Here is an 18,798-nt window from a genome sequence, read left to right as displayed (position 1 = left end):
TTCTTTAAAGATTAAAGGCTGCCACCATACTGAATGTCCCTGCACTCAAAATGCTAAATAAGTTAATTCACACTGATTGCATTTCTCCACACTGTCACAAGCTCTTCTCCCTTCACACTATTTGATCCAGCTTTTAAAATAAACTATTGCATTCTAAGTATGGAGTATGATTCTGCATTATAATTCAGGCCTACCAAAGTTCAGAAAGTTCTATTACAATAAAATAGAAACTTCTGTAAGTCATTTACTAGACATTATTTTCCTGTCAATGACAGAATTATATCAAGTAAAGCTTTTGCTGAAGCCAGTAAATACACTTTTTAAACCTACTTGACAATACTGTGAGATGCCACAACATACTGATTTCTGACTGCCATTTTAAGTATCTACAGAATAACTAAGACTAGAGGCACAGCGAGAAACATGGAGTATTTGGTGTTCTTATTTAAGCAAGACCTGAATACATTCCTTGGACAGAAACTATATCGTGCCAAGGACTCAATTTTCCTGTCCATTTAAGGACATAGTGTCCTCAGGGCACACGGCTTCCTCAAATGGTGCCTCCAAGCAATTAAGGTTGCAGTCTACAGGACCATTAACTGAACACCAGTACTTCCATCTGAGATCTACTATGAATGACAAACAAATACTCCCACTGTGAAAAAACCTGTCCTCCAAGAGCACAATGGCTAGTATAAGGCAGAAGACAAAGAAAAGGGGAAAATGGATGTTCAAAGATATTGGTGCTGAGAATGAGTAAGATAAAGCACCTCTTCTCTTGCAAAATGCAGGCAAGAAATTCAGCCAACTACACACACACAGCTGCTCGCCATCCCCTTCTTCCCAAAGAAATGTGTAAAACCTCTCAAAAATCCTTACTGTTCAGCATGTAAAAATAATCAGGTTTTTATTACTGGTAAATTCAACTCCACAACTGCTAAAAGCCTAAAGCAGGTGAAGTATGAAGCAAGCTTATTTCCAGATTTACCTGAAAGCAGACTCTTGTCCCAGCAGCCAGGAAGAAACTGTTTTAACTTTTCACAAGAATTCCAGCTTGACTCAAGTTAACAGGTGTCCCAGGTTTGTCCAAGTATCCTTCAAGTGTAAACAATCTGGAAATCCTTTAAAGAAAATAAATAGTTACAAGAGAAGAGCTGTGTTCACCACATTACTGACAATTTAATGAATTATAAAGTCTGGATTATTCCAGCCAGGTTGCAGGTCTTACTGGGTGGAAATTAGACCCTTGGATTCAAGTAGCCAAGTGCTGTTTTGCTTGCAGCAAAAGTATGACCTGCTGTCACGCAGATGATGAACAGTCTGCCAGTGCCAATAGTGTCTACATATTATTGTGTACTGAACCGCTGCACAAGTGGAGCCAGCTACTGAGCTGAACCATCTTGAGACTGCAAGGTCTTTGTTTGTCTAAATTCACCACAAAGTATTTCAGTAAGCACTAAAGTGCTCACTGATGCTCCAGGTCAAGAGGAAAAGTCAAGTAAAAAAGAAAAAGCACAAGAACAGAAGAAAAAAAAACCCCACCAAAAACAACCAAAAAACCCCCAATAAAACCAACAACCAACGAGAAGAAGCAGGGAAAAAAGGAAAAGAGAAATGCACACAGCAGCTATCCAGAGGGTTGTGGTGGAACATCTATGCATACTAAAGTAAAAAAAAATTCTCTTTAACATTTTAGTAGGCAATGCAAAAATACAACTTCCAAAATAATTTAAAACTTTTAATAGTATAATAATATAGATTATTATTATATAGAAAATAGTAGAATAAACACTTGATAGAAAGCTAAAGGCAAAGGTGAATGAATTTACACATTTTAAACAATGCCACTTGCCTTCCAGTGGTAGCAGAGCAGACTTAAAATTAACATAAGTTCTGCTTGTAAAGGACCAACAACAACTAAATGAAAGCACCTCAAGTTGGAGGGAAGCAGAGGAGAGCAAGAAGTGTTGACTAAGTAAAACTCCAAGTCAATAAAAGCTGGATTCTCTGCAATCTCCCTCTGCCTTTTCACCTTGCCTGAGAAATGTTATCCATCCTCCCATCTAAACAGGGGAAAAAGGCAGTCTTCACAGGATCAGAAAGCTGCACTGTAATAAATGCTGTCATAATGCTATCAACAGTACAATAAATTAAATGGCCTGCATGAAGTTACATGTAATTTTCACATTTTCCTTTCTCTTCAGAAAAGCACATTTACCTCACTCCTAGGTGAATTCTTTGTCACTGAGCCACTGAGCCACCTTCTCTGTGGATCCAGCTTTTCAGTACCATATAAATTTCACACTTACTGACAAAGTTCGTGCAAAGGGAAGAGGATACCCCTTCCAGTATTTCCCTTTCATATGAAATTTTGGCATTTGCCGAAATGTAAGAATCACATGGAATCCATGGAACTCCTGGTTCTTGGATAAACACTCTAACCACAAAACTACTCTAAAAAATGGCAAGGATCATCACAAAGCAATTTTCTTTTGCTCAAAACAATGGCTAAAGAAATGAACTTACGCTGTTTCATTCAGACGAGTCTATTAGGCATGGCTGGGAGTGCCTACAGAGGACTTGTATGAACTCCATCCTCCTGAATACTAAGTTATATATATATATACATAGTAAAAGAATACCAAGATGCTCAGCCTCTGCAAGGCAGCAATAATTCTGGTCAGACACTGTAACAGGCTTCAGAGGAGATTTTACTGACACAAGTTCTGGGGTCCCAATGTAAGAAGGATGTGGACTCGCTGAAGCGAGTCCAGAACAGGGCAATAAAAATGACTGGAGTGATGGAACAATTCTCCTATACAGAGGAATGCTGAAAGAGTTGGGACTGTTCACCCCTGAGAAGAAAAGGCTCTGGGGAGACCTTAGAGCAGCCTCCCAGCACTAGAGAGGGCCTACAAGAAGGCTGGAGAGGGACTTTTTACAAGGGCATGTAGTGATGGGACAAGAAGCAACACAATTGCTTTAAACTGAAAGGAGGAAGGCTTAGGCTAGACACTAGGAAGAAAAAGCACAGTCACCATTACAACACATTAGTGCTGAGCACTTCTGTTGTCATTCTGGTAACATCATACTTGAAAGAAATTCTCATAACTTAAACACACAATAATGTCACACCTGAGGCTCAAAAATGTATTTTAAGCAACAGCACCTCTACTTCCATGTTAGTTTTTTCTTCCTCACTGAAACTGGCAGAAACTCTTAACTCTCAAAACCATGGAGAGTTTTCATGCTAAAATCCTGCTATTAAAACTTTCTCTTACGGAAAACAAGGATAATCTCTCTGTTACTGAAGCTGAAGGACATTCTCAGTTTACATAAACAGAATTCACATGTTCAAGTGACCAAAATACTTTAACACAAAACATGGCTGCCTTGGAAGGATAAATGTAATTTTAAGAAAATTTTAAGTATCTTTGCATTTTCTTTACTTAAAAACCTCTCAACCCCCAAAAAACCAGCAAGACCAAACTACCACACACAAGAAAACCAAACAAATAATAAAAAAAACCACAAAAACCCTACAACAACAACAACAAAAAAAAAACCAAAAAAACAAAACCCACAACCAGAAAATAGACTACTTTGAAGAGCCAGAGATGTCCGAAATTTTCCAGAACTAATACTAGGATTTTCCTGCAAAGTACTTCAACTACATTTCAAAAAACACAGTTCTCTCCAAGTGAAATCAGAAAAATCAAAACCACATGTGGATATACAAAGTTTATCAATACAACTGCATCTGTTCTACTTGCAGTATATTCTATTTTCTTATTCCTTAAGAAAATAAGTTTCTGGAAAATATAAGCTGTTATACAGAAAGGCATGTTTTTGAGTCTGTTCAGTATTTATTAAAACATGGTATCTTATTTTCATAAATAGATGAGTTGCTAAAACCACATATCAAGCTATACTTATCAAGAGAAAAATCAAAATTTAAGTTTTTTATGTTTATTGACCACAATAGCTCTGCAAAACCTGTAAGATTGTTCATCTATACATACATATACATATTTTTATATATATATATTTCCATGTTTTGCTTTGTATCCAAAGCTCAGTGCATCCCAAAATATTTTTAAAGCCAAAGCTCGGACTTCACTTTTGATTATTATGGAGCTATTGATTTGAAAGGTGAAAAAAAGTAACTATGAGCAAGTCTGCAGCAAATAAGTCATTATTTTGATGTGTACTCATTTATCAGAGAGTGCAAGCAAGTAGCTGAGCTAAATCTTTGTTAAATGGTACAGTACCAAAAAAAAGGCAAATTAGTATGCAAAAAAGGAAAGGAATACAAAATCCCAGGTGACAGAATAGTGTCGAAACGCAAAAAACCTAAAAATTAAATAGAGAAACCATAGATACGAACTGAGAAAACATGTAATTATTAAAAAGGTCACAAACGCTAGGCATAAAAAAACCTACACTGAAACCCTGAAGGTGATTGCATTCTGGGGTATGCTTCCAAAAGCACTTTTACCTCTCACAGAAGTACATGTGAGTTCCCCCAGTTTGGTGCAGATTAAATTACACACAAATGCACCTTTCATAGTATCTCATTTCATACATCCCAAAGCCTCAGAAGCTGTTCATAGGTCAAAATATTCTTTTTCAAAGAGCTTGCAAGTCCATTTAAACAAAACCAGATAAAAATACTTCTTCATTCTTTGTCCTCTAGGCAATCTCAATTCCAACATACCACTTGTGGTTTACGTTCTTAAACATAGAAGTAAATTGTTTGCTAGAACAGACTATTTACCTAAGTGAATTTACACTTGTAGGAATAAGCTCTGTGTCAAAAATTTAGGATAACCAGCAACACGTGGCAGCAAGAGTCATGGTCTCTGTATCAAAAGCAACCTACCCAAAGAACTTTTAGAAAGCAGGTAAACACTGTGATAACCAGCATTCTAAATACGGCAAAACCACACAAATAGCACACACCATACAGAAATGAGCAGTATGTTACTTAACACTACACAAAAGAATTACTCACCAGGACAGCAGAATCCTCTCCCTTTGACAGCAGTAAGAACAGGCCACTGCTATTAATACAGTGGTGCAATCTCCCCCATCTCATCCTCTTGCACCATAAGGAGGACTGTCCACTTGCAAAAGTCTCAGCAATTATACCACAGGTAGCTCCTCTGGCTATTTAATTCTTTACTCTTTCATACCTAACATATAGTTTTCCAGTTCAGTGTCTCAAGTCACAACTATCTTTTTGAAAAAATGGTTGCTTGTGGGTTGCTTTTTGGTTTTTTTTTCAAGAATGCAGTTCTATTTTAGAGCCACACAAACTAGCAAAGTTATTGCATGTGAACAATTTCCTTAATAAAAACATGAGACCTAATGTTAGGTAAAAAAAATCTCACAAGCTGTTTAGAGATGTCAGAGTTATTTGTACAAACTGCTTTATATCCTGAAAGCTCAATCCACAGAACACTCCATAAAAGTTTTGGTTACCTATAAACCATCCTAAAAATCTGGGGAAATCCTTCAAGCTTCACAGTTAAGTTTCAAGTTGGCAAACACTACATTGTACCCAATCACAATCCAGTAAACAAAACCATATACATAAAGAATTGTAACTAATGTGGTAGTGAGAATTTGTTTCCTGAAGTTGACTATTCCTAGCCCAGTTCCTGAACCTTTACAAGCATTGGAAAACAAAAACAAAGACTTCCCACTCCATACTGAATCTTATTTTGTAGACGTTTAATACGAATTTAAGTCCTAGTCAATAGCCCAGAGAGTCAATTACCAGGACCAGCTGGTTTTTTAATTAAATTGTAAAACAGGATGGAATGACATTGAGTGCACACAGAACAGTTATCTATTCCTAAGATCTTAAAATGCAGCAGCACAAAAAGCTTTTAGTGCCATCAAAATACTGTAATATACCTAAAACTACCTTAGAAGTATTTATTCCATGAGAAAAGGTTTGTTCAAGATAGTAGAAAAACTAGAGATACTTTTCTTCCAGATATAATTTTAAGATTTTATGTGGAAATGGCAGAAAATAATCCCTTATCTAATGACTATCCAACTCCTTTAAGCAGAAAAAAATTATCTGAAGTTTTTGGTGGAAGACAGTCTAATTTGTAAACCTAAAACAAAATGAAAAGGCTAACAACCTTCACTAGTCAAAGAAAAAATACTTCTGAAAATCAGTTACTGCCTTTCCCTCATGCCATTTGCTATAAATATTTACAGTAGGGAACAAAAGAAGTCAGCTGATAGCTTACCCACTGCTGCATTATAGCAAAGGGACAAGTTTTTGACGTGACTAGATAAATCGCAGCATATAACCAGACATTCAAAATGACATATATAAAGCTTCACAGAAGACTGAAGCACCAAAGTCCTTTACAGCAGGTTGTCAACTATGTCATGCAGCCAATACCAGCAATCCACTTGACTGTAAAAACGAAGTAGCCAAAAAAAAAAAAAGCTAAGCAAGCAAGCAAGAAAAGCATTTGCCAGGGAAAGGAGCAAAACAAAACAGCAGTATTTTATTTCTTGCCTGAAAAGAAGCTCCTAGAAAGTTACTGGCATTGCAAGCATAGGGTTACTTCAAAATATGACAAACTCGCTGTCATCAGGGTCACATAGTATCACTTTCAAAGCTTAAGTGATTTAAGCTGACAGAAATACTGCAAAAGTCAGCTCCTTCTTGCCCGGCCGGCATAACTCTTACATCAGGTGTAAGGTGAATGGCACAGGGAGGGAGAAGGAAGCAATAAAAATAGCCAGAACGAAAAGGACTACCACAGCAGAAACTAAGCATTTCCCTACCAAGAACTGAACAAGAACTGGAAAACTAGTAACTTTTGCCAGCTCTTGGAAAAACTTAATACAGTGGTAAATGTCAGAGGTGCTTTCTAGCACCTAACCCAGTGATTGCTGCTTTGGGTTATGCTGTCTTCATGGTTAAGGTCAGTCTGTAAAAAATCAACTCAAAGACCTGAACTTCCCAATTCACTAACTGAGTTAAGGCAAACCCTCAATCCTGGTTGTAATCCAGATGAAAGAAAAGAAAAGAAAAGAAAAGAAAAGAAAAGAAAAGAAAAGAAAAGAAAAGAAAAGAAAAGAAAAGAAAAGAAAAGAAAAGAAAAGAAAAGAAAAGAAAAGAAAAGAAAAGAAAAGAAAAGAAAAGAAAAGAAAAGAAAAGAAAAGAAAAGAAAAAAGAAAAAAGAAAAAGAAAAAAAGAAAACCAAAAACATGGCTCCATGTTGCATATTTATCTCTCAAATATACTCCAAACCTTTCAACCTCATTAGTGTGCAGAAACACAATCATAACAACCCCTAACACTCTCAGCAATTGTTCTCACTTTCAAAATTTTGATTTTTACCATTTAGTTTATGAATTACTCTTGGAACAATTGAAACAGTATTACCTACCTCCAGTATGCAAACCCTCGGACACCCTGTTTCTCAGAAATTTTAAGTTTTATAAAGAATGTAGAGGAAGCTCTTATGTACTTCATAATATACTAAGTGTTTTAGGGTGACGTTTTCAGGGCTGTTGCCTCTGCAGCTGTTGCAAAAGAAAGGAAGGATGTTTGGGTGTTCCCTCCTCCCCCCTGCTTCCAGTCTTTCTACGGCTAACTGCAATTCCAAATGAAAACCATGCTGAATCATCCATGTATCCAGGACACACACTGGATAGTTCATAATCTCCTTGATGCTTAGCACAGGATATTGGACAGTTAAGCTGTGGATAGTGGGCAGGGCCTGAAAACACACCCAGAGATACACTGCAGCTACAAATCTCTCCGAAGCATCCACACAAACAGCTGCCTTGTTCAGCACTCTCACACTCACTCCGAGAAACCTGACTTCTCCTCTAAGTTGTTTAAGGAGTTTCACCACTTCAATTACTGCAGTTATACTCCAGAGCCAGTGCAACTTGATTAGCACTCTGTGCTTTTGGACATTAGCAATTCATATCACAGGAGCAATCTCCTAAGAGCAAGCAGCTCACAGATAATGGAATTCAAGGAGATGTTTCAAATAACCTATCGAGAGCCAAAAAACAGGTGATCCCCAACTATGTCTAGCAGAGTATCACCATGAATTTTAAAGACTGCGAAGTTTCTAATCATGAGACACACTGCTGACAAGCTGTTGAGTGACAAGCTGAATGTCTTTCCTAAACTAAAACCTAAACACAAGGTGAAATAGAAAACTCCTTCCGTAAGTCAAAAGGACTTCAGAGAGCCCTTCTCCTTTTTCTCTTTACATGTAACTTCTCACACCTAATTTCAGCGAAGTTCCTCCCAGCAGCAGTAAGACAATTAATAAAAATCTTCTGTCAAGACAACTGAATATTTTTCAAGCTCAAAAGCTTCAATATGGAAAATAATCTGTGAACTACTTGAACATGAAAACTAAAATATGAGCACTGCCACCTCCAACACCTGAACTGAAAGTTAAGCTTGAGATCAGGTGTCACTTCACACAAACATGTATCAGGTGTCACTTCACACACCAAGACTACTCTTCGGTTTGACATAATTTCCACTCTTTTTCAAAAAAAAAAAAGACAGAATCTTTATTTTAATGAAACTAAAAAAAAAAGTATTTTGCTTAATTTATACTGGCACAAAAAATAATCACAGAAGTAAACTGAAACATCAGAAATTATGTGTTAAAATTATCTTGACATTAAATAGGAAAGTCTCAGGAAAGGAGACTATCTTGTCATCGCCCAGCCCAAGAAATAAAAAGATATTTCGACACAGACTTGCACCCACAACGCACAATATGAGGTATAATTTCCAGAAAAACTCTTTGGTCATAAGTATGATATCAACGAAGGATTAACCAAAAGGTGGGGCTATCCCATGAGCAACATCCAGTCACCCAGCGTTACACAAAATACACACTGAAAACTACCTGCAAAACAGAGAAGCCTTTTCATGAAGTATAACCTATAGAGGTAGTGCACACACGTATTTCTTCAAAGGAACGTCATTCATGCGAACACGCTCTTTGGAGAGCTAATTTCCTAATGCTGGAAAAACAAATACACAAAAATCAACATTCACACCACAAGGCTATACGGAAGTTTCATGGTGTTTTTTACACTATACAGGTACAAAGGAATTCACTTTCTGCCTATACATACTAGAGAAAGCTTACTGCTCTAAGTATCCACAACAGTTCGGCCAGCTGAGGATTTCTAAACATCTCACAAAGCTCGGTGCCTGAAAACAGTTTACACTGAAGAAAAACACCACCCCACCCCGATGTGAAACCTATTTCTCAGACCTCCTCTGTCGAGCATTTGAACCGATACCTACAAAGAAAGACTTGCTGCGCTAGATTTCCACTACTGCAACAGAAGGCAGGAAAAAGAAAAAAAAAAAAAAAGAAAAAGAAAGAAAAAAAAGAAAAATAAAAACCAAACCCCAAATGTTAACAAACTCCTACCCACGGAGCGTTAAGTCAAACAGACGTTGGGCAGGCCAAGTCGCATGGCACGAGGCAAATGTTATCCCAACCGCCGTATTTTCCACCCAGTGCCCACGGTAGGTTACCCCTCCATCGGGGCAGGGGGGGAAAAAGCCGCAGCGCTGGTGGGCCGGCAGGGCCAGGGCTCACCCGCAGCCTTTGGCGCTGCAGGGCCGCGCAGCAGAGCGAGAAGCGCGCACGGAGCGCAGGGATAAGCTCGGCCCGCGGCCGGCGCGGGGCTCCGTGCCTCCGGCGGCTCCACCCCGCGCCGCGGGCAGACCCGATGGCGGCCGGGCCCGCAAACCAGGCACCGCTCCTACCGTAGGGCCTGCGACCATCTCCGCGGGCGGGAGCGCGCAGGGTGCGGCTCCCGCAGAGATCCGCCGTGCCCGAGCGGCCCCGCACGCATCCACCGGTCCCCGGCAGCGACACGCCCCACAGCCCCGAAGGGCCCGGCACCGCGGAACCCCGCCCCGCCCCAGTCCCGGCCGCGGCCCTGCCCCCGCAGCGGCCCGCTCCGCGCTGCCCAAGGCGATGCCCGCCCGCGGGGCTTCGCCTTCGTGGCAGGCGAGGAGTCCGCACTCACCCCGCGGCCCTCAGGCGGGGGCGCCGGGCGACGGCGGCGGCTCCGCGCTGCGCCCCCGCCGTGCTCATGCGGCGGCGGCAGGACCTGCCCGCACCGCAGCGCGTCACCGGCCCCGCCGCGCCCCGCCCGCGCGCAAGCGCCGCCATCGCCGCGGGGAGCGCGGTGCCCGGCCCGTCCGGCGGTGCGAACCGCACGGGGGGAGCGGCAGCTGCACGAGGCGTGCGGATCCCCTGGCCGGCCGCGCCCGCCGCCCCCCCGCGCCAGCCGCTCACCCCTTAGCAGTCCACACCTATGTGAAATATGCAAGTATCTAATGGGGAGGGGAGAGTAGAAGCAAGAGGATGTAGCCAGGCTTTTCGCGGTGGTTCGGAAGCAGTAGGACAAGAGGCAATGGGCAGAAACTGATGCACAGGAAGTTCCACCTGAACACGAGGAAGAACTTCTTCACCGTGCGGGTGAGCAAGCACTAGCACAGGTCGCCCAGAGAGGTTGTGGAGTCCCCCTCACTGGAGATATTCAGGAACTGTCTGGACACGGTGTTGTGCCATGTGCTCTGGGATGAGCTGCTTGAGCTGGAAGGTTGGACCAGATGACCCGCTGTGGTCCCTTCCAACCTGAGGGAGTCTGTGTTTCTGCAATACTTTCGTGGGGCGCTTCCCCCCAGCCCAACCTTCACACACAGTTTGTTGTGGCAGGTAAGTACCTGAACCCAAAGGACCCTACTGCCCAGGGCACTGAGGTACCACAGAAGCAGGTAAGAAAACTCACAGTGATTCATCAGTTAAAGACTTTGTATACCCCCTCCTCCCCCCCTGCCCCCTCAGAATCTTTGCAAAAGAAAAGTAGTACCTCATACACTTCACAAAACATGTTATGGCAAATTAACCTCCATGTGCCTAGCACCTGGTTTTGAACATTGCATCAGTATCGCTGATGACTTCTAGGAGTGGATAATTTAATCTCGTTCTCTGACATTTGTTAAGTCGGAACAACCAGGAACAGTACTTCCTTTTTCATGAAATTCCTCAAATGAAGAAACTGCTAAGAATCTGTGGCCAAATCTTTATATTGAGTTTACAAAACTTATATGGGGAAAACAGCCCTTTAGTGAAGGCCAGCAAACTCAAATAAAGGTCAAATCCTACATACACCAATAATAAATGCACAATCCCTACTAGAAATATGCAGTTAATTTCCCAATAACATTGTGTATCCAGGGAGTTACCCATTCTAATTCTTGTTCAGTAAAAAGCAGATTTCAGATCCTTTAAATCTACACTTTTATTCATCTTCCCTTTCAAAGTACAGATACCTTGCTACAGCACTTGCTCCTGTCCTACACACATCCTTCAATATACTCACAAAGGCAAGAGCAAAGATAGCCAAGACTTTTCTACTTTCTAGGAGGTAGCTGTGCATTTGGTGTGACAGTTTGCAATGCTTCCGTAGGGCTGATTCCCCTGAAGAATGGTTTACTGTTACTGTTTGTTAGTAACTCAGGTTACAGTGTTAGAAAGGTAAGTTCTGCTTATCATCCCTGCAGCGGTACACAGATGATCTGCACAGCGAGCATACACATCCATACCTTATGGACAGAGAACAAAGCTGCTTTACTGGCAAGTCAGCAGAAACTATGCAAGTGAGGAGCAGTGAACTAATAGATGAGAGATGCTGGTCCTCCTACCTCCTATTTATGCATAACTGCTTATATACTTTTTCTTAAGTCCTCATCCCACCATGTTAACAAAAATGGATAGTCAGATGTCCATTTATTCAGTGATTCACATGGTCTTTGTCCAGAAAATAATTCAACATTAATTATGCTTCCTAGAACTTGTAAACCCATGCATGGGCTATGATCACAAAACAGACGTGTATTGTGAAGGAGATTCAGCCCTCTCTTACAAGTTTCTCCAGTTATCTAGCATGAATGAGAAGAACATGTTATTAGAATGCAGAACTTTACCAGTGCACTGGAAATAGGTAGGAACAGTTTCACTTGTTCCGTAACACTGGTCACATTGGGGAATTATTAAGACAATACTTAAAACAGAATTCAGTACAGCTACAAGTTGTCTGTGAATTCTATTAATGGAATTATTTAAAATGCATAGCTCTGTCTAAAGCAAAGCAGAAGACATGGAATAAACTCAAGTATGACTCAGGCAAAGACGAAAATAGTATCAGGCAGGCTCTGGCAAGTAAAGGACAAATAAAGGGTGTGTAGATAAAAATCTCTCACATTTTTTGAAGTCAGAGTCAGTTTACTCAAGTAAGTTATAAAAATAATGTTTTAAAACGGCTCTGTATGTGCCCTGGCACATGACAAAAATAAATCAGTTAAAAATATAAGAATTCTCTGCTGAAGAAAGGGGACCCAGCAGTAGCTCCAATTAATTTAAGACTGGCAAAAAGTGTGATTTCATTTAAGAAAAAATGAATTCTAGTAATGGGCCTAATTAAAATACTTGTATCAGTTACTGAAATGCATTCACTTTTTTCACTGTTAACATAAACAAAAAATACATAACGTAATTGGATATGGGGGCTGCATTCATCTTCATTATTTCACCCAAAAGATTGTTCTGTGCAGAACTCTGATTTTTACTCGCTAAACATTTGTTTATGCGAAGTTAAAGGTCACTGAAAGATTGAACCTAGATTCTTTATTTTTTTAGGATGTAAACTGGTTCCAAGTTGAGGATTTATTTCTACAGAGAACAACTTTACCTTTAGAAAACCTGACTCTGGCCTACAAATGGAGTAGCAGACCATTGCTGTTCTTATTTACATAACAATTCTCACCAATTCAGATGTATTTTACTTATATGAGACAGTAGGAATATGCTCTAGCTTTATTTGTTTTCAAACACAATACTGTTTGCAGAATTGAATTGTTTATCTATGGAATTTTTTATAAAGAGTTAATATAATTATTCATTATTCTTTTGACTTCACAAAATTTTTAACACTTTAAGTTAAATCTTTAACGAGCATATGAAACTATTCCAAACAATTTACATTTTATTTAACCAGAGCAAATCATAAATTTGAAAATAAGGTGATGGCAAATTAAAGAGCCATCAAGTAAAAGCTTGATGGGGAGCCAGGCATGCATCTCTGAAAATCACAGCAACAGTAATACTCTCTAGTGGAGCAGAATGGGTTCCACCAAAATTAAGTCTCTAGGTTTGACCAAGTGGCCCACCTAGCAGGTGAGAGAATGGCTGTGGATGTTGTCTACCTGGACTTCAGTAAAGCCTTTGATAGTCTCTCTCCCACAGCTTCCTCCTGGAGAAACTGGCTGCTCATGACTCAGACAGGTACAGTTTGCTGGGTTAAAAACTGGATGGATGGCTGGGCTGAGAGTGTTGGTGAATGGAGCTACATCCGTCTGACAGCCGGTCACAGCTGCAGTTCTCCAGGGCTCACTGCTGGGGCCTGTCCTGTTTACTGTCTTCATCAATTATTTGGACGATGGGATCAAGTACCCCTCAATATGCAGACAACACCAAGTCAGGTGGGAGAGTTGATCTGATGGAGGACAGGAAGGCTCTGCAGAGGGATCTGGACAGGCCGGATCAATGGGCTGAGGCCAGTGGATTGAGGTTCAATAAGGTGAGGTGCTGAGTCCTGCCCTTGGGTCACAACAACCCCATTCACTGCTACAGGCTTGGGGCAGAGAGACTAGAAAGCTGCCCAGCCAAAAAAGGCCTGGGGGTCAACAGCAGATCCCAACCTGGGACATTGAGGAGTGTGGAGTGTGTCCAGAGCAGACCAATGGAGGTGATGAATGGTCTGGAACACAAGTCTTATAAGGAGCAGCTGAGGGAGCTGGGGGTGCTTAGCCTGGAGGAAAGGAGGTTCAGGAGTGACTGTATTAACTCTCTTACAACTACCTGAAAGGAGAGTGTAGCAGGCAAGGGTCAGCCTCTTCCAAATCGGAGAAGAAGCCATAGCCTCAAGATGTGCTACAGCAGGTTCAGGTTGGACATGAGAAAGAATTTTGTCACTGAAAGAGTGGTTAAGCATTGGAACAGGTTAACCAGGGAGGTAGTGGAGTCACCATCCCAGGAAGTGTTCAGTAAACGACTAGACATGCAACTTAGGGCTATGGATTAGTTGACATTGTGGTGTTTATTCAAAGGTTGGACTTACAGGTCTTTTCCAACTTTGATAATTTTATGATTCGTAGGAAGTCAGTCTTAGGAATATACCTTTTAACAGGACAATCCATGCACTTAGGGAAGGTAACAAATATATGCCAATCTACACACTGTGTGGAAAGGCAAGGACATCAGAGATGTCGTAAGCTAAAAAAGAAGCTTATAAGTTTATATAAATCATATTGTGTTCATTTAGTATTATTGATAAGGCAATACAAGCAATTAATTGAGTCACAGATTACCGACATTTATGCAGAGACACAGGTTTTCAGACAAAGACAGGCTCCTCACTCCCAAATGCATTTTTATAGGCTGCTAAAAAAGTATTTACTACTAAGTAAGCTGTACAGCATGACTTCCAGGATCAGACCATGCAGCTAAAATAATCACAAAAAGTTTTAAAAGATAATGGTTATCCTCTCTGGGAGCAGGAAAGGATTGTAAAGCATTTAAACAGACTGCCCAGGAAAGTGGTGGAGTCACCATCTCTGGAAGTGTTCCAAAAAATGTATGGATATGGCACTTGAGGACATGGTGTAATGGTGAACATGGTCATGGTGCTAAGTTCGTAGCTGGACTTGAAGGACTTTTCCAACCTTAAAAATTCTCTGGTTCTATGATAAGAGCAAGGAGACTAAGAAAAAGCTCTTCAAAATAATTTAGCGGCTAGCAACATGTGTTTCTAGATCCTATCCTGTTCCCTGTAATAATCTACTAGATAATCATTGTTTCCTATTAAAACTTAACCTCTACTAGTTAAATCTGCCTTGCCTGTTGCTATTCTCATATTACTGAACAGATCCAGTCAGTTCCAGATAATGAACACAGCTAACAGCTCTCCATCACTCTTAAAACAATCACTCCTTCATTTGGAAGCCAGTGCTTGCCTACATACACACTGGAGAATTTGTTTTTGACTCTTTATCTCTAATGTATCTTATCAGTTAGAACACTTGGTACTTCACCAATGTTGCATCTCTTCTCTTTCACCTTTGAGATGATCTTTTGTGCTCTGTGATGCATGTATTTCAGTGCATAATAAAGCATTTCAGTTCAATTTCACATCTGTGCTTCATTCAGCTACTTTAGCTGTAATTTGTAATATTACAAATGAAATAACACATCAATATTCTTTACACAGAATTCAGAATGTATAGATTTGATGGATATTTTCACCTTAATTTCTGGGGACCGTGGGTGGGAAGGAGTGGGCACTGTTTTTCAGAGCAGGAAGAGGACAAGTTTCTAAAGTGATGCACTGTTTCACAGGTTCATACCGAGTCAGCCACTTTTTTCCATATGCCTACTGACAATCACATTTAATTTATACATGCAGAACATTAACATAATCCCCCCTCCATGACCCAACTAAAACCAAGAGTGAATCTCATCTGTTTCAGTCTAACAAGAACCTCCATATTCACAGTGAGTAAAAAAAAAAAAAATCTATGTGTATCATTTTCATCCTACCTGAAGGTCACCTTTTTTCTATTTATGAAGGTATTTGCGTACTTTGAGATCTCTCACTTTCCCTTTTCTCCCTGCACCAATTACTTCCATTAAGAAGGACATCCAAAGCAATGGTAAGTTCCTGAAAAATCAGCGGTACTTTAAGCAAGGCAAGAGGTAAAGAATAATCTTCAGAAACAAATATGAGATACCTCCTTCTTGGGGCAAGGCTATGAAGATGTCTTGCAGCAGATGACCATTTCCACAACGGACTTAGGACACTTTTTGAGGGAGAGGGCAATTCTCTGCTATTCAGAAAATTATAAACAATTATAATTTTGTACAACCAGGTCAATAAGTAATTCTACACACTTCAAATTCTTTAGAGCAAAGAAATAAATCATTGTCAGGATGCAAAAAAACTTAAATCTGTTTTTATTTAGCATGCTTTAATAATGCTCTTATCTAGAGCATTAGACTACATTATTAACTGAACTTACTGGTAATCACGCTTTTACATTTGACTTAATCGACCTTTGCTCACACAGTACTTCAAAGAGTAGAGATGCCTTTTTTGCTTATGCCAGTCAAAATTTCTTTTATGTGATTTTTTTTTTTAAAGCCAAACAGCAGAGGACAACTTTGCTCACTTCTCCTCTTAACTATCCTTAAAAAATTCATAATGCTTTAGTATGAGTTTCTGCAGGGTAAAAATAGACACCCTGTATTACAAACTCATACAAAATACATCGGTACTTTCAAAATTAATGTAACATCTTTTTGGAAAGACAAAAATAGCAGGCAAGTCAAATGACTACACCCTAAACTGGTACAGGGTTAGCTGAAGTTTTTTTTTAAACAAAGCAGCCTATTTAAGTCAAGTATGATGACATGTTCTACCTTTATTACATGAACAAAGGCACTCCGTAATTAATACTGAAGCAAGTTCCTCATAATTCTTGATCTACTCCCACTTCACCAAGATGGAAGCACAAAACATGCATTGGACATAACCAGCAAGTATTATCTGAAGGTGGCCTCCTTCTTCTGTTTTGCTTGACATTGAGAACTACTTTGTGGTGTACTAGACTAAGGAAACAAGGGATACTTTTGTAATAAACTCCAAGGCATTTGAAATACTAGTGATTTTTGTAAACTATTCCCACAAAAAAAAATTGTGTGTATAATCTAAAACTAAATAAAAAGTGATTTTATTTGTCTGGATTTTCCCATGTGCATATCACATGTACCAGAAGTTAGATCAGTCCTTCACAGCATTCTGTCAATGCACTTCATTGTATCATTTTAGGTTGAAGTGCTTTGATGTTCTCAAAGCAAAGCATTTCACCTTAGAGGTTACTGCAGTGAACATGTTTTCACTTTTTTAACTGCTATGGTCATTTCACACACACATAATCAACCTGCTGTTCATTTTTGATGCTTGGTATTTTTTGCTAAGGGAAGTGATAATTGCTTACATTTATTTAGGATGAATCCACTGCCATGACAACTTCAGAAAAGTCAGCTTATAATGGCAACCATAAAGTCTGCACAGAACCACAAACAGGTATTTGCTAATGGAATACTCTGTGACAAACTTCAAACCTTCTCAGAAAGTAATTTTTGTTAAATATAGTGGTTTTTTAAAAATAATTTCATAGTGAAATGATTATTATATGGACTACAGCCCTTCTCTCCTGACACTAAAAATAGAATTCACCTGAAAAACAACTGTATTTCTACAGAAGAGAGAGCTGGTCAAGCTATTACTGTCTTCTGTACTAAAGACAGCTAGGTTTCACATACTGATGTTTTAACAACCATCAGGTTCAACAATAATCATCTTTCTACCGTAACATTGGGATCATTACAAGATGCCTGTTATATTGTTGTATATCACCCCTGGAATTGTGTATAAGTACAGTGCAGCTGTGAGCCACCAGACATTTCAACAGCCATTGAACTAAAGAAAACTTACTCTTTCAGATAAAGTAGGTTGCTGTCTGTCATTGGTTAACAGGAGCTCTCACTGAAATTTCTCCTCTTGCTTTCCACCAAGCACAAATGGTCTGTACTTGGAGTATGTTAAATAGAAAGGATGATGGATAAAGTTAGTGCTTTTATTTTAGTCTCTAACTTGTTTCCCAAAACCTCGGAGACAAAATCTACTTAAGATAGCCTCTACCAGGTCAGTAAAGCACACTAGCCACTGTCTTTTACATTGGTGATCTTGACCTGAAACTGCAAACATTCAGTGTGTACTTTAAAACCGTAGTTCCCTAAGACATCATCTCACGTCACTTGGCTTCCCTCTCAACAGAGATAGATAATCAGCACATCTCCGTAGACCCTGCACAGAACGCAGAGTTACGTAACCTCTAGCACATGACGTTCATTAAAACGGAGTGCAAAAGGAAGGGGAGGAAACGTCTGACAGAGGGAAGAAAAAAAAAAAACCTGCTTCGAGTCTGCTTTCAGTTCAGCAAAGTGCGGGAGTGATACCCGCGTAGCTGCTCCTCGACGCCTGCTCAGCCCACGGCGCCAGCGCCGCACCTGCACCGCGCCCCGGGCTGGGCTGCGACCACAGGGGCCGCGCCGGGCCCCCGCTGGCAGCGCTTCAGAGAGCCACAGAATGGGTCAGGATGCAAGACACGAAGTCATTTGGTCCAACCTCTCTGCTCAAGCAGAATCATGCAAGAGCATGTGGCACGGGCTTGTGTTCAGACGGTTCTTGAGTATCTCCCGTGAGGGAGACTCCACAACCTCTCTGGGCAACCTGTTCCAGCACTCAGTCACCTGCACAGTGAAGAACTTCTTCCTTGTGTTCAGGTGGAACTTCCTGTGCATCAGTTTCTGCCCATTGCCTTTTGTCCTATTGCTCGGCACCACTGCGAAGAGCCTGGCTCCTTCCTCTTCACACACGCCTTTTAGATATTTATACAGCGCTCGCAACAGACCTGGAGACAGACTCCGTTCTCGCTGTGCGGCAGCGCTCGGCCGTCCGCGGCTCCCGCATTGTCCCCGAGCCCGTTCCCAGTCCTGCCCCCACCGCTGCCCTGCCACCGCCCACGCACGGAGCCCTCGTGGCGCCCGAGCCGGCACCGCGCTGGGCGGAGCC

The 18,798-nt window shown here is 40.7% G+C and overlaps 1 protein-coding gene across 10 annotated transcripts in view; it reads right to left on the bottom strand.

The window, feature by feature from the left end:
* AGTPBP1 (ATP/GTP binding carboxypeptidase 1) overlaps nt 1-18,654 on the bottom strand; it is a 74,309-nt gene extending 55,655 nt beyond the window's left edge. For 3 of the 10 annotated variants that reach the window (XR_007200685.1, XM_048290470.1, XM_048290471.1), the window contains exons 1-3: nt 9,800-9,907; nt 8,922-9,039; nt 989-1,121 (exon numbers count right to left, since the gene is read on the bottom strand). The gene's annotated coding sequence lies outside the window, so the exon portion shown is untranslated. Of the gene's footprint in view, nt 1-988; nt 1,122-8,921; nt 9,040-9,799; nt 9,909-10,065; nt 10,145-18,637 lie in introns of those variants that run through there. The other 7 variants (XR_007200684.1, XM_048290472.1, XM_048290467.1 and 4 more) reach the window with 6 other exon arrangements.
* Between the last annotated feature and the right edge of the window lie 144 nt (nt 18,655-18,798).

This window comes from Corvus hawaiiensis, chromosome Z, assembly GCF_020740725.1.
Source record: "Corvus hawaiiensis isolate bCorHaw1 chromosome Z, bCorHaw1.pri.cur, whole genome shotgun sequence".
In the NCBI taxonomy this organism is placed as follows: domain Eukaryota; kingdom Metazoa; phylum Chordata; class Aves; order Passeriformes; family Corvidae; genus Corvus; species Corvus hawaiiensis.
This window is presented reverse-complemented; position numbering and strand designations above follow the sequence as displayed.